Source organism: Larus michahellis, chromosome 3 (genome assembly GCF_964199755.1).
Source record: "Larus michahellis chromosome 3, bLarMic1.1, whole genome shotgun sequence".
In the NCBI taxonomy this organism is placed as follows: domain Eukaryota; kingdom Metazoa; phylum Chordata; class Aves; order Charadriiformes; family Laridae; genus Larus; species Larus michahellis.
The window spans coordinates 123743399-123758540 of record NC_133898.1 but is presented as its reverse complement, the minus strand read 5'-3'; the positions used below and the strand labels follow the sequence as shown (position 1 = coordinate 123758540).

At 41.4% G+C, this 15142-nt stretch overlaps 1 protein-coding gene across 2 annotated transcripts in view; it reads right to left on the bottom strand.

The window, feature by feature from the left end:
- The window catches only part of FKBP1B (FKBP prolyl isomerase 1B), a 46366-nt gene that overhangs the window by 16445 nt on the left and 14779 nt on the right, over positions 1-15142 (bottom strand). The window contains exon 1 of one of the 2 annotated variants that reach the window (XM_074581983.1): positions 11019-11158. The exons of the other annotated variant lie outside the window; for it this stretch is intronic. The gene's annotated coding sequence lies outside the window, so the exon portion shown is untranslated. Of the gene's footprint in view, positions 1-11018; positions 11159-15142 lie in introns of those variants that run through there. 2 annotated transcript variants of the gene reach the window in all.

Below are 15142 nucleotides of genomic sequence, written 5' to 3'. Positions count from 1 at the left end.
CCAGGCTACTGAGTCTTGGGAAGTCATTCATCAGAACTGTTAAGTATTCTGGCTGTTCGTGTTATCAAACAGTTGCCAGGGAAAAAAAAAGGAAATAAAATGGAAAATTACATAAAACCAATGAACTTAAGTAATCTAAGTTTCAAATAATTAAAAAACCCCTGCTGATTTGACTCAAAACTGACATGGGTACAAACCTCTCTCCTGGGAAAACAAGTTTATTTGTGGCTTTTTCAAGAAAAAGGATGCAGAGAATTTAATTTTCTTGGTATGTCTAATCTGTGTTCTCTAACATAACTGAATATCTACGAGCTTCTGCCTGCTCACATGATCAAAGATCGCTAAGGACACAACCAGGCACGCTTAAGCCATAACTCTATTTTAACAGGAAAAAACCACATGAAAGGATGTTCTGCATCTCATTTCTACATCTCACGTGTTCTGCACGGTCTGTGGGCTCAGGCAGTATCCTAGAGACACAGAGCACCATATACTGCATTCCCGTTTTGCTTATTACAAGCATCCACCTAGCACAGTAAATATCACTGCGTAGTAAACCCACCATTTTCACCAAATCCACTTCACATTTTGGGCATCATTTTATTGCTTTCAACTTAATGATCTGCCCGAAAGACGGGACACTTTGATTCATGAGAACCCCCTTGTCGTCAGTACTCGGCCTTTACCTGCACATAATTCGGATAAAGACTTCTCCTTTACGTCCACAACCTTGGCTAATGCTCCAAATAAACCTGTGCTTTATAGCTTATGATGTGCTCCCAAATGATGGCTTTCAAAGTTTTTGAGTCTTTCTTTGATACCGGCGTCTCTGCTGAGATCATTCATCGGCTCTATATTCTTTCTTGTTGATAAGCTGGAAGGCTTAAACGAGGCTTTTGGTTTTGACTTGTTTCACATCAGTGATTCCTCTCCCTCGTACACATCATGGCATGATGAAGGTCTTCAGGCACCACCCTCATCTGTGGCTTTTGCTGACCACCGGCTTTGCAGCGATACCACACAAGCTACGCCTCTGCTGCCTTGCGCAGCTACTTCATTCTTCCGTCGCACCCTGTACGTTGGGGAAAGCTCCGCTTCTGCTACGAGCGAGTTTTTCAATTCTGAAAACGTTCAGTGGAGAACGTCATGTCAAGCAGGTCGTGGCATGTAATCATGACTTCTGTTTCTGAGCTCCTTCTGCCCTACCATACAGGTTTCACAACAGCAAGACCGATATTCTCTGCAGGCCTGCACTATTAGCCTCTTCTCTGCCTTCAGAGAAGTGTGGTAAGTCACTAATGAACGGACATCTGAGCTTATACATAGGGCACTGCTGCTTGGACCACATCCTGAATGTCAGCCTGAGAACTTGGTGAAGGAGAGATATCTAAAGCTACTGTACCATTTGCTGGATCAAAAGCCCAAGGCAGCCATAACAATTCTGGTAGCTGAATTCTTGATCTATGCATATTTCTGTAATTTTTGGGTGCTTTGCCTTTTTAAGTCAAAACATCATCTGCCTTGCTTGTGCACTGTGTGCCCTAGCGTTTACCTTCTCGCAAGAGGATTATCTACTGCCTTCTGTCCTTATGGAACTTCACTTTTTTACTTGCTGTTCACGGCCGCCTTAGAGAGGCAGTCGCATGTTTCAAAGCCCAATATGGTTGCTGTTTAGGAGCCAATTCTCCAGGCAAAAAAAAAAAAAAAAATATTGCACAGCTTGTGAGTGAACCAGCAAGGGCCTTCTGTGATCTGCCCTGAGTACTAAGGTGGCTTCCATAATGCAAACAGCCTTTTCTGCAAAGATCTGAACATCTGACTCTGGAGATTATGACACCAGACTCCTAGACAGCAAATCTCAAATTCACATTTTGCTAAACAGTTTCAGAAATATGTCTTTCATCAGCGCTTCCCAAGGGTTTAGAAGAAAGTTGTGTGATTTTTAAAAAAAAAAAAAAAAAGTGATTTATAAAGCAGGTGCATTTGGATTGCAACATTGCATTAAGCGGAGAAGTCATTTTTGGAGCAAACATAACAGCCTGCTTCTGTTGAGGTGTAGTAATTTCTTCTACTTCGGTTACACCAAATTATGTGCATAATCCAGGCACAGTGCATCTTGCAAGGAGCCAGAACTCAGACGGTGTTTACTTGCATCTCTTTGAATGGAACTGCTTTATAGGACCCTGGAACCTAAATACTGGTGCATTGCAGATTGTCATTTTTAGCTGCTGCAATACCCCGTCTTGTTTTGTGCCTACTGCCAGATGACATCATCTTGTAGCAACTTTTTCAGTGGAGCAGCCAAAGATGCCTCTCCCAGGATACTGTTGACTATAAATCCAACAATACCATATTTTCCTTATTATTTTTTTTTTTTTAGTCTTCCTGCTGCAAGTAAGACTGGAAGGATGGGAAGGAAGAGGAAATTATAAAATCATATCAGCAAGGAACATCACAGATGGCCCTGGGAAAGGCAGTGATGCAGATACTGTTGTAGTACCGCCTAAAGGTGGATCATATCTACAGCCAATAAACACATAAGCAATATCAGTTCTTCAGAACTGGTGCATGCATGGATACATAGAATTCTATTTTCTCACATTAGCTTGAGCTCTGTGGCAGGTTCTCTGTCTGGTAATCTTATAATGGATAGAGATGAAGGTCTAGCAGTGAAAAAAAAGAAAGAAAAAAAAAGAAAAACAACAGAAAGGCTTTGTTTGCCATGCTGCAAGGAAGATTTTGGCTACAAATGCTTCACAGGCTGGGAGCATGACATCGGGCTGTCATGTAACATGGACTGCCGGTCCAGGCTGCATGTCTGAATATATTTGTCTTGGCCTCCACGTCAAGTTTGAATTTTAGAGGTGCACTATGCATGTTCAAATCAAATACCAAACTTCCTCTGGGTGAGCTCCAAGACCTGTGTTGACTCTTGGTATTGCTTAATAAAGAGGGAAGGCCAATTTAAACTACAGATTTTTGTCATTTTTTTCAGATGATCTAATGCTTTGCACAGCCATAAAAACGATACGGGTTTTCACACATGACAAGAAGTCGAGAGTGAGCATTTCTAGCTATGGCACAATGTGTGGTTTTACTCTAAGGCAGACAGACTGTCCCAGTGACCGGGAGGACGTGTTATCTGATCCCTAATTTGTTTAACAGCCCACAGAACCTTTTTTAGGCTGGTGCCCAGATATGATCTTTCTTTCTGTCTTTGTGGTGACAGTGCTACCAGACTAAGTGCAGTGGGCCATGTCTCAGTTTGGCTGCTTACATCTCAATCATTTAAGCTCTCAGAAGAGAACACAAATCAACGTTACTTGCATTTTTAAGGTTACAAGAACATCTAACCCTCGTTCCGATCTCATTCAGAGCAACTTCAACATCCTGCTTGGTCTCCTGAAGTGTTCAAGAATGCAAAGCAGGAGCACTGCCTTTTTATCTGCTTCAGAAGCCTTCATGGAGATTAGGAAGTGTTGTTCTGATCTCTCCCACCTTGCTATCTGGACACACAAGTTCTATGCCGCCTTGCTATCTGGACACAAAAGGTCAGATTTTAAGCTGGGGTAAATCTGTTGAACCTCAAAAAGGTCAATAGAGCAATGCTAGCTTGTCCCAGCCAAGGAGAAATTCTCACTGAGCCGTTCCAGAGATATGAGATTTGGGTTACAGGGTTTTTCCCACCACACACTCTCCTACACCCATTTTCTACTCTCCTGCAGTTTCCCTCACTCCCTAGATACTCTGTTTGATTTCTTGCTATTTTTTCCCCCCTTATTCGCTGTATTTAAAGACAATTTGCCTTCCTGGAAGCCAGAAAATTAACACGTTCTAATCCTTGGACCACAAAGATTTTCTAACATGAAATTACTCTTGCTGGACTCAAGACTAATAAACCTTGGTGGGATCACAAAAGATACAGTGAATATTTACCCACAGCTTCTTATCCTTAACAGTAACAAGCAGCACATCTGGATCCAAACCCTTCCTTCATTGGTCTTTGCATCAGGAGCCTTCTGAGAGGGTAGGAAGGAGAAATGATACAGCCTCTCTCAGTGTCCTTGCATATAGACTTTGACAGGACCAGAATTCAAGACAGGTCTTCGTGGTTTAATTTGTGTGAAGGAAAAAAAAAAAAACCAAAAAACCCCACCTGTGTATGAGACACAAAAATAGTTAGGTTTCAACACTTTTTACTGCAAAATCAGAACATCTGATGCTAGCTGGTTGTATCAATTGGGGACTGCAAGAATAAACGAGGATTTTGTACAAAACCCCCCACCACAGACAAAAAAACTAGTGTGCTGGCTGAGCACAGAATAAAATGAATACGTTTCATCACCTTAAGGTAATGATTGTATTTTATTTTTTTTTTTTGTTCACACAAATTCAAAGCAAACCGAGCCAGGTTTAGTTTGGCTGGTTTTGCTGCATTGGTGTGACTTTGCTAAAAATAGGCAAATCAAACCAGAGCTCCCTACTCAAATTTGACCCTATATTAATAGAAATATGCATGACCCTGAGACACTCCTACATTAAACAGTCTGAGTCAGGGCAGACTCCCTGACTCATCCAAATTGCTTTTCTCATTTTGGGTAACTTGGAAATAACAGTGGCATGGATGTCGCAGGAGGGGCAGTAAGCGATACTTGTATTAACATCTTCATTTTTGGAAATTCGGTGTGCCTGCTACAGACAGCTACAGCAAGGAAGGCGAAAAATAAATAAATCAGAGTCTGGCTTGTATACAGAGACAGCCATCCTTCCCTATGAGTGGGGAAAGTGCCAAGGAACAAATTGGATAGTGTGTACAAAAGGAAGAAAAAACACTCTATCCTGCTGTTTACTTGCACCGGCACATGCTATTAAATGCGTATGCCTTGGGGGAGTGCCAACCTACCCCGGGAAATTACGGCCCATCTTGAAGAGAGTCATCTTTTACTACTGGAAAAAAAAAAAAAAAAGAATTAGCAGGGGCAGTAAGAGGCTAAGATGATCGGGTTTAGCTTTCGCTGGCCCAAAGCCAAATATGCAAGCAAAGGCTTAAGAGAACTTTCTTCTGATGCCTCTGTGCCAACAATAGACGTGGACAGGACAAATATTTACAGACCCAAAGTGAAGGGAGACTAAATGAGGGGGGAGCCAGACTCTGCCTGAAGTGGTTATTATAACCATTAGCCCGTGTCAGCTTTATGGCCCTGAAGTGGCTGCTCCCCACAGCCGCAGACAGGATGGAATGACTCAACGACGATGCCGCCAGAACAAGATGTCTTTTCACATGTACTGTACTCTGCCATCCTCCCTTTCCCTGGGGGTGTATTAATAGCCATGTAGTCATACTGTACATACTACAGCATACCCACCTCTCTCTGAAGTGAGCACAGGCAAAGCTGCCAGTGGGCTAAAACACGTTCAAAACAAACAAAATGATCTTGGAGACCTGGGGGAGGTGTTGACTCTTGCGCTCGATGCCCTGAATGCTCTCTTTCTTTCTGAGCATCTCTCCGAGGCCACCTCCCTCTATAAGCATCTCTCCTTAACATCCAAACATTACAGAAAAATGAGTTATTAAATGGATGATTTGGCTGAGAGATGTCTCTTTATTTACCTTTGAAAGCAGAAAGTAAATCTAATAGTAATATATATGTGTGTACCTAACTGTGTACCTTCCTCCTCTGCTCTTTGTTGTTTACCTTCCTTGGCTGTCTGGGAATGAGAGCTTCTCTTAATCTGTTTTTTTGCACAGTTAAGCACAATGGAGCTCTTGAATGATGCTATGATACAAACATAATCAAATTCTCTTTTCTCTGTTCCCGGAAACAATGACAATGCTATAAAAAAATAACGGTGGGAATATCTATAGTGAGGGGGAGTGTTTGAGAGCAGAACTTTGTCCAGAAGCACCTGCACTGAAAGCAACCAAAGGATCGTTAAAATGGTTGGTTGGATAACTAGCTAGCTCATTCCTTATTTTTCTAGAGCTGATCTTGTCACTCCACCCTTAAAATTGCCATGGATAAATTCGATCTGAAGATCTGCCCAGCTTTGCCTTCCTGGATATTTATGTCTGAAGCCCAAGACCTGCCACTGGCTGATACCACAGGATAGATCTTTAGCAAAAAGGACCTTGAAATGAATAGCCACATCCTGATTATAGGGGTTTAATTGCATTATTTTCAACCATTCAAAAAGCAATTATTGCCCTTCTTCCTACACACCCATGTTTACTAGAATGGCTGGAAACAGAGTCTGAAATGCACGGAAAAATACAGAAATTCTCGGTTACATAGTAAAGAATTAAACACGTCTCTTCACGGGGAGGTTAAATACTGAAGTATCTTCTGTTTCTCAGTCACCTTGAGCTTTAATACAGGAGACCTGAGGTCTAACTCATGCCAGGGTGTGCAACTGAATGATTTTCTATTTACCTTTTCTCCCAAGAAAATACAATCAATAACGTAACCCCACAAACCTCGCAAACGGCGGCCTCCAAGAGGTAGAGAAACATTCTTCCTACGTAGCCCCAAGGAGACCCATACAGCAAACACAACCCAGTGTCCTCACCGATAAAACACTGTTTACCGTGTGTGACTCTCCCATTACATTGCAGAGTACCAGGAGGGTGATCCTTGCGACTGCTCCAGTGCCCATTAAATTCCTTGCTTTCTCTCCCTCCGGCCCCTACATGCAAGAAATTAGATGGGCATGTCCTGACCATCTGCAGAAGCTAAATCATGCATTGGACATACTTGTCATCAGGCTCTCGGTCTGCCCAATGTAAGAGTAAATAAAAGAAGCGATAATCTGCCCAGTGAGGCCAGTAGCAAGCTCTGTGGTTGGCTCCGGAGCCACACTTAGATTCGCAAGTCGAGCGAATACTCTGATACGCAGCCTGGATGCTGCTCCATGAACATTTTATGTGGTGCCATCAGGAAGCAGCTCCCAAACGCTGCATGCGTGTGTGGCATTGCTACTGCCAAGCCAAACATAAGTCTTCTCAGTCTAATCCTAAAATTTTTCATTCTATTCCTTCTGTTTGGAGCAGCGTTTCTGTTCCCCAGTCAGAAATCTCTAGGCAGGAGCTGACCTGTCTGATCCCAGCTGGGGTCTGAGCCAACATGGATTATCACCAGTGGAGAGCTACAAAATCATGGCTGGGGCATGTCGAGGTCATGGATGTTTCCTCAGCTGAAATTGCTCGCGCTCTCTCTCTCTCCCCCCTCCTTTCGTAGCCGTGTATCTTCGACTTAACTTTCCAGCTTAGAGAGCTGGCTATGCTCTGAGACGATGGGTATTTCCACATCGCATGCTGGGGTCAGCCAAAGGCTGCCCTCTGGATCAGACTTACTCTATATTCAGACAGCGAAACTACAAGTGCAACCCCAGGCGCAGCCCAAGGGACTCTATGTCTAAGCCTGTCTGGCAGTTTAATATTCCGCCAGGCACCTTCGCACACCCGAACGGGCAGCCTGCAGTGCCTGCAGGGCAAGCCTGTGATCAGAAGCGGTGGCTCACACAACCGTCCCGCTCCCAGCCCTCGTCAGCTGTAATGTAGACACGGCCTGGGGTGGTGTTCAAGAACGAGAACGTGCTTGTCTCCAAGACAGCAGATCCTCTGGAGCTAGAGGCTGAATGTGCCATGTCTCCTACGCCTGTGATTCACACACATATACATAATAAAAGGCAGTCAAAATCTTTATTAAATAAACTAATAAGTACTTAAAATTGCAAGCCAAATGGGACCAATCTTCCTTTAATGTGGCCAGAAATGTTTAGCACTCCCCTGTCTCCATGACTCATAGCATCGAAAGCCCAGTAAAAGCCAAGAAACACGCAGTGCCTGCTACAGAGCAGCACACGCAATCTCCTTTCAACTGCAAGCGTATACAAAATGCAGTACATATTAACTGGATTAGAAATGTCACACCTACGAGGATAGAAGAATGTAATAATACCTGGTCTCACGAACACTTTCTATTGTATAAAAACGCTGGTTGAAGATACAAGTTTCTCTCAATACCTCTGCAATGCTCACCTATACATCAACACATCCATGCCAGAAAACACACCACTAGCTACAAATGGCACCGGTTTTGCATTTAAATGCAGCATAAAGGGCAGATATTTAAAGATAATTAGGTGTCTAAAGATGCAGTAGTCATACTGTGAGGATTTCAAATGCATCTGGGCATCTAGCTCCTTTGATTTCAACTAAATTATTTTAAAACCTTTTCAACTCTAAATACTTTTACGTTTTCCCCAGATATAAAGTGTAACTATCACAAAGTTACAGTAATTTCCATCACTTCAAAGCCCATTTAAAAAGTTCAACTTCCTATGCTGCAATGCTGTGTGAAAACATGCATGACATTTATCACTTAAAAAACCCCAACTCCTAAAAGTGAGGAAATGGACAGGCAACAACATTGCAAATTTTATGTCCACATAGTAGAAAACATGTATTTTTATTACCTGGTATGAAGGACACACACTGCATCTCAGCAGGCAGCCATAATTCTGACCTGACGATATTTAAAGTATTGTTCTTCCCAACTTTGGTGCATAGATATTTTAAAAGATACTAGGTAGTGGAAAATATTGGTTAATAGGTGTATTAATAAGACATTTATCATTATTCATGCTTACATTTTGATGGAGTATTCATAAATACTAATTCTGAGTCAGCTTTGACCTGGCAATTCCCATAGAACAGACTGAGGTCCTACTTGGCTGAACTTGCTCACAAGGCACATCCGTCGTTTTAAACCTAAATTTATTTCTGCCCTTGTCAACCTGCTTTCTCATTATCTCACTATTCACTGACAAAAGAAATGATGAATCATGAACATTGGGGTACAGGGAACCAAATACACTCAATAAAATTAACCTCATTATGTCAGTTGTGCATAGCATGATGAAACCGTCCGGTGGGACCTCTAGGGGTTACTGCAACACAAGTGAAGAACAGTTGTGTTGTATTGAAAATAATGATGAATATATACTTCAAGAATAAAATTCATATCATGACTAGTGCACAGAAAAATCAGGACTACAGGTGGATTTGCGTTTGAGAGTTATATCTGTGTGACATCAATAGAGAAGAGGATTTTAATGTCTTTCACAAAGGTTTTGTTGTGTATGTAGTCTAGAAAATACAGAAAGTAAGGATCATTATCTACTTAAACAGAATAAAACTATTACAAAATCAAGTGAAAAGTCTTACACCCAAACCGTCTATGGGACGAGGCTGTATTTTACCAAAATACAGGCTGCGAGGCTCTCCATGCCTCTATTATTTCTTGCAGTGTCTATGAAGGAGGCCTACATTGGGAAAGACATCAAGGTGCTCAGTATCGTCACACATAGATGGCATCACTGGCCACTTGCACTGCCCAAGGACGTGCAGGCAATCCCAGGCTCCCGGTGTGTCCGCACAGCCCCCAGCCACGTTGTGGCTCCATTTACCTCTGCCTGCACCTTTCAGTGTAGCCATACCACAGGTCCTCTGGTGGCCCTAGGATTTGTCCCCAGACCACCTCCAGTGTTCGCAAGACTTTTAAAATCAAGGTGAACTTTTGTGCTAGGTACGCACCGTATTTTTAGATGGGATCATTTTATTTTACAGTCACTCTCTAGAGAATTTTTCCATGTTCTTTCCAGTGTGGCTATTTTTATTTTTACCATACGCAGATGTCCTTGAGGTATGCTTAAAGCACAAACTGTGAACGCTGTTTGCCAGCGTAGGGTTTTCCTGTAACACGATACAGCTCTGATGTGCATGCAACATGCAGAACCCCACAACCGCGGCCCCGTGAGTGGGAGCAGGCAGCAGAACAGGAGTCAAGCAGTGCTGCTGCGAAACAGGGCAGAGCTGGAGGTGGGACAGGGCTTCAAATGGCCAACATTAGCTCCTGAAAATAGCTGCTGCAGAAAGTTGCTTTGCCCATACTAAATTGATAATGCAGGGTTTTCCAGAATACTCAGACAAATGAAGTTTTTAAGAGAAAAGCAAACTAGGGGATGTCAATTAAATGAGACGTGATGACTGCAAGGGGACTTACGCAAACAGCTTTCGTTACCCTGAACAGCACGCTGGCTTGTCAGTCTTTCTGAACTGCAAATACTCCTGTGCATTGCAGATCACGATGGAAAGCCTCCCTTCTCGTAGATACTGCTGTCTTCTGCTAGGGATTTCTAATACTCAGCTATTTTTATAGAACGAGCCATTACAGCCAGATTCACAGCACCGATCAAAGATTTCTGCCCAGTAATCCCCACATCAACGATGTATCTTGAAGTCAAATACCTATCTGTTTTAATGCAACTATTTTGTTTATCTCATACAATAAGCACTATCTAATAAAAATCATATCATCCATAGCAGTGTAAAAACATAATTAAGGCCTCTGGCTAAGTACGGAAAATGACTTTGAGTGAAATGTGATATTACGTTCCATAATTGATTAGTCATTTTGTTAATCACCTTTTAATATGCTCCAGTTACTTTTTAGAGAAGTGACCGATTCTAAGGATGCCCAATGCAGGCTGGTAATCAGAATGCAAGTGGATATAAATGGTTCCAGAACTCTTTATCAGCTCATTTTTGTGATAATGGAGCATCTCCTACAAAATGCTGACTTGTCCTCTGATGTCAGTAAATTCCACCCATGGCAGAGCATTTACGTGACCAACATAAAATCAAAAAGTTGAAAAAGCAGACAACATTTTGCAGTTTTCATCCATATCTATACAGGAAAACACATCAAAGATATGGGCACACAAAAAAATGGAATGCAGAAGAAGAAAAATAATCGACATGATTAAACCTAGGGAAGTTCAAGTTCAAACATTGCTATTTGGGGAGTCAGACTAATTGCAAGCCCAGCCCTATAAGCTATGAATCTAGGAAAGATCTGAAGCCTCAAGGACTAATCTACATGAGGGAAAAGCCACAGAATGAGAATGCAACCAAAGCTTCCAAAATACATGACAAAACTATTAATTAATGCACTTACATGCCAGAAGTGGTCCTTGCAATCTCTTCATCTGACTTCCTACTTTAATGCAGGCTGTAGGATTTTCACTAAATAATTCCCGTTTGAATTAGAGCTGATTTAAAGATTTCTCAGGGCGATGAACTGACTGGAACTATTGATTGGTGTTCACTTATAAATCAGTATTTCCAGTTCAAATGTATTCCTTATTTTAAGGTGAACTTGCAAAATTTCCCTTTCCAGCTATGATATCTTAATATATCTTGGTGAACTAATAGAACAATTCAGATGTCCTAACAATTTTTTGTTCCCTTTATAAGTACCAAACCGTCCCTTAACCTCTGCTGAATAAATTAAGGATTTTATGTTCAGGAAGGTTTCCCAGCACTTCTACCACCCTCATGTCTCTTTCCTGCATTGTAGACTACAAAACTGAGCACACGCTATTTTTGAAACAGCCATAATAGTGTGAAGCCTCCGGACGTCCTCCCTTTCCGTCCGTGCTCCTGTTTATATATTCATGGATTACAGGCAGCTTTTTGGCAAAAGAACAGCTCCAGAACTCGTGTTCATTTGATAACCAACCACCACTCCCCACATCTTTTTCAGAGTCACTGCTTCGCATGACAAAGTCCTCTTATCTGTAAGCACAGGCCTCATTCTTTCTTCTTTCACCTAGCACTTTGTAAAAGGTTTTATAAAAACTGAAATGTATTATTGACTTGTGGCCATTTTACATAGTGATCCCTATTACTCTGTATCAACAGGGTGAGACCCTTTATATAGGATTTCTTTGCTAATTTTTATCACCTTGATTTTTTTCTCCGCTGATAAAAATATCACTTACATTGGGGCTAACACCAGTTCATTTTAAGGCTCACTGGAAAGCCCTCTACTCAGAAAGACAATCTATATCCACTGGCATGTTTATTTGGTACCTTTTTTAGTTTCTCATGCAAAGTATCATGAATTCCTCACAGATCATAATGGAAAACCTTATGATCCCCTGTAAACATTGTCCAGTCATCTGTATACCTACTCCTGAAGAGCCGGCTTGACAACATTTGTTATCCATAAACCCCAAAATTGCTTGTCAGTGTTTAAGAGGCATTTGGACAACGCAATTAACTTTTGGTCAGCCCTGACGTGGTCAGGCAGGTGGACTAGATGATTGTTGTAAGTCCCTTCCAACTGAAATAGTCTATTCTATTTCTCTCCTCTCCTAAATCGGAATTTTGCCACTATATTACTGACAAAAAACACAGATGTGAGAGACCGGCTGAACAAGGTATGATATAACATAATAAATTTCAGAACTCCAATACCGAGTAAAAACAAGGAATCAGAATTAATTTTAAAATGTCCTGAATACTAAGAAAAACACAACCACTTTGACATGAAGTTTTTAATATTATGATCCAAGATCTTTGTACTTCAAGAGTACAGGCACACACATACACCTGTATTAGCGATGTCTTACTCAAGTAAATTCAAGAGCAGGAAAACAAATTGTAAAAATCCACAGTAATCCACCTTAAATATACGAATGCTGATCCCATATTTAAGCTAATACAATAATCTGTTGTATAGAATACACAGCACAGTTTTTAAAAATATTTGGTATGCTGATTTCATTTTTTTCTAAGTAAGTTGTCTCCCCAGCTCTTTGGCAAACAGCTGGTAGAAGACCATGTATGAGTTGTGGCTTCTCACTATAAAAAGGTCCCAGGTATCTTCCTCACATGCAGGGGCAGTCCTCCAGTCTGTCCTCACTTGGCTCAGCAAAAAGAAACATTTCTAAATTAGCAAACACTGCTTCACAAGAAGCAGTAAAAGCAGAAACTGTTCAGCCAAATAATTTCTTGACTTCTAAATCCAAGAGTGATGAATCTTTTGTAGGGGGGAGGAGAGCTGGGAGGATCACCTTGTGCAGCATTGCCACTGTTTCAGGGTAAAGTTGGTGTCTTTAAATACTTCACACTGATAGGGCTTGTCACGTCCAAGTTGTTACCGTTCCTTGATCAGGAACAAATGCAGTTCCAATGAATCCTGCCCAGTGACAGGTTTATGCAAGTCATGTTCAGAAGTTACCTTGGCTAGTGACATTGATTTATTTTCTGATAAGAAGCTAATTATAAAGGCTTGAAATTTGCAATCGCTCAGAAGAAGGGCAACAACACTTCCTTTAAACAAAGTCATGTACACTGCATTAATAAACATATTAATAACAATAATTCTTTTGGCATGTATAGACACCTTGTCTGCCTACTCAAGGTAAAATTCTCTCGTTGTGAACCATAATCTCAGCCCAGAAATTATTGTCCACCCACCCACTAAACAACCGTGCACCAAAAATGTGCTTTGGTCCAGAGATTCAAGTAGGAAATTTTTGTCTTCTTTTTTTGGGGAAAAAAAAAAGTCAGATGAATTTATTCCAAGGTCACTTATATGAACAATGTCATGACTAGATAGTCACCACCACAGCAGCATTAAATATACAAAGCATGCTAAAAAGAGAAATTTGTCCCAGTAAATTATTGCGTCACAGAGATTGAGAGTGTGCTATGGGAGGGTCCCCAAACTGTACACTATTCGCAACTTTGACAGGTCAGAAATGCGAGAAGGAAACAGAAATAAATATTCCCCCTCGTTCCCACAGGCAAGTCTTCTCTCTTCTCTACAACCATCTTAGCACCCTTGTTTCCCACACCACAGCTCAACTCTGGAGAGTAACAGGAGGGTGCAGTGGAAGAGCACCTTGGGGATATTCATTCATTCATTCATTCATGGTGCTGCCGGACAATGTCCGGTTTTCTCTCAGATGGCAGGCTTCTTGACATCAAATTCAGAGACCACTTCACATTTCCCTGGCTTTTATCAGCTGACACCCTCTTGGCTACATCAGTTTCTCAAGGGAAAAAGAAGAGCTAAGATAACTATTGCCCTAGTACCCCCCACTTTTTCAACACAGCTACTTGTCCACAAAACGTACAGAGGTGTCCGAAGTCTAAAGTAAATGTGGCAAGCAATGACGACTGGGAACTATTCTTATCTCGCTGCCCTCTATAAACACAATGGCTAACCATATCCCTTACTGCCTAATACAGCTGTCATCATTTAAATGCTTTGTAGTCTACAAATGGGCCAGTCTACGGTGACAGGCTGAATAATAGGAAGATTACAGGTTGTATAACTCCACTACAGTATGGAGGAATTTTGCAGTCAGTCAACGTTTCTTCCCACGCTTGTGCAGGAAAAAATACCAGCCCAAGATTTCGTTGCTCTTTTTCTGCAAGGCAAACCATTTCTTAGCTCCCCATCACCTCGGGCGCCTGTGTTTATAGCTGCAAGCTCTCTCAGGTCCAGACTACTTTGTTTGATATCATTTTCCCAAAGGCTTTAGAAACTTTTGCATCTGAAGAGGAGCCTTGAATGTGCTATCATAGCAAGTCTTAGGAAAGCACTTGAGAAATGGCTCTGCACTTTTAGTGAATCAATGTATTGCAAGCTTTAGTTACTTTATTGAAATAAAGTGAATTGTTACAATCAAATCCCCTATTATTCTTTACAGCAGGGAAGGATTGAGCCCTTAATCTGTTTACAATGCTTATATAACCAATCAAATCAGGATTGGTTAGAGAAAGACAGAAAACCTAATAAAAGCTAAAGTACTGTGTGATTTTCCACCATTCATCTTAATTTAAATAGTTTGTTCTCAAAAGTTAAACACTTCTGAGGTCTGGAAAAACAGGAATGGCTCTTCCATGGAGTTGATACAGCCTAGTGGTAAATATAATAGATAAGGACTTTAAAAGCACATAAATTTCTACCCCCAGCTTTCTCAGAGGCTTGCTGTGTTCCCTGGACAAATCATTTCCCTTCTGAATTTCCCTGCCTTTTAAAGGGGAGTAAACAATGCTTTTCCCTCTCCAAAGAGATTTATGAATGAAGGATGTAGCGCTTTGATCAGATTCAACTTCTTAAGTTGTCCACAGGAGATTAATGATGGCAGTTCTTCGTGATTGTATCAACCCTGAATTTGCATTTGACTCATAAGCGTTTAAAACTCCTACACTCCCAGCCAGGAATCTGAATAAATGTTGTAAAGGAGATGAGCTATATAAATGGCTTTCGCATAGAACAAG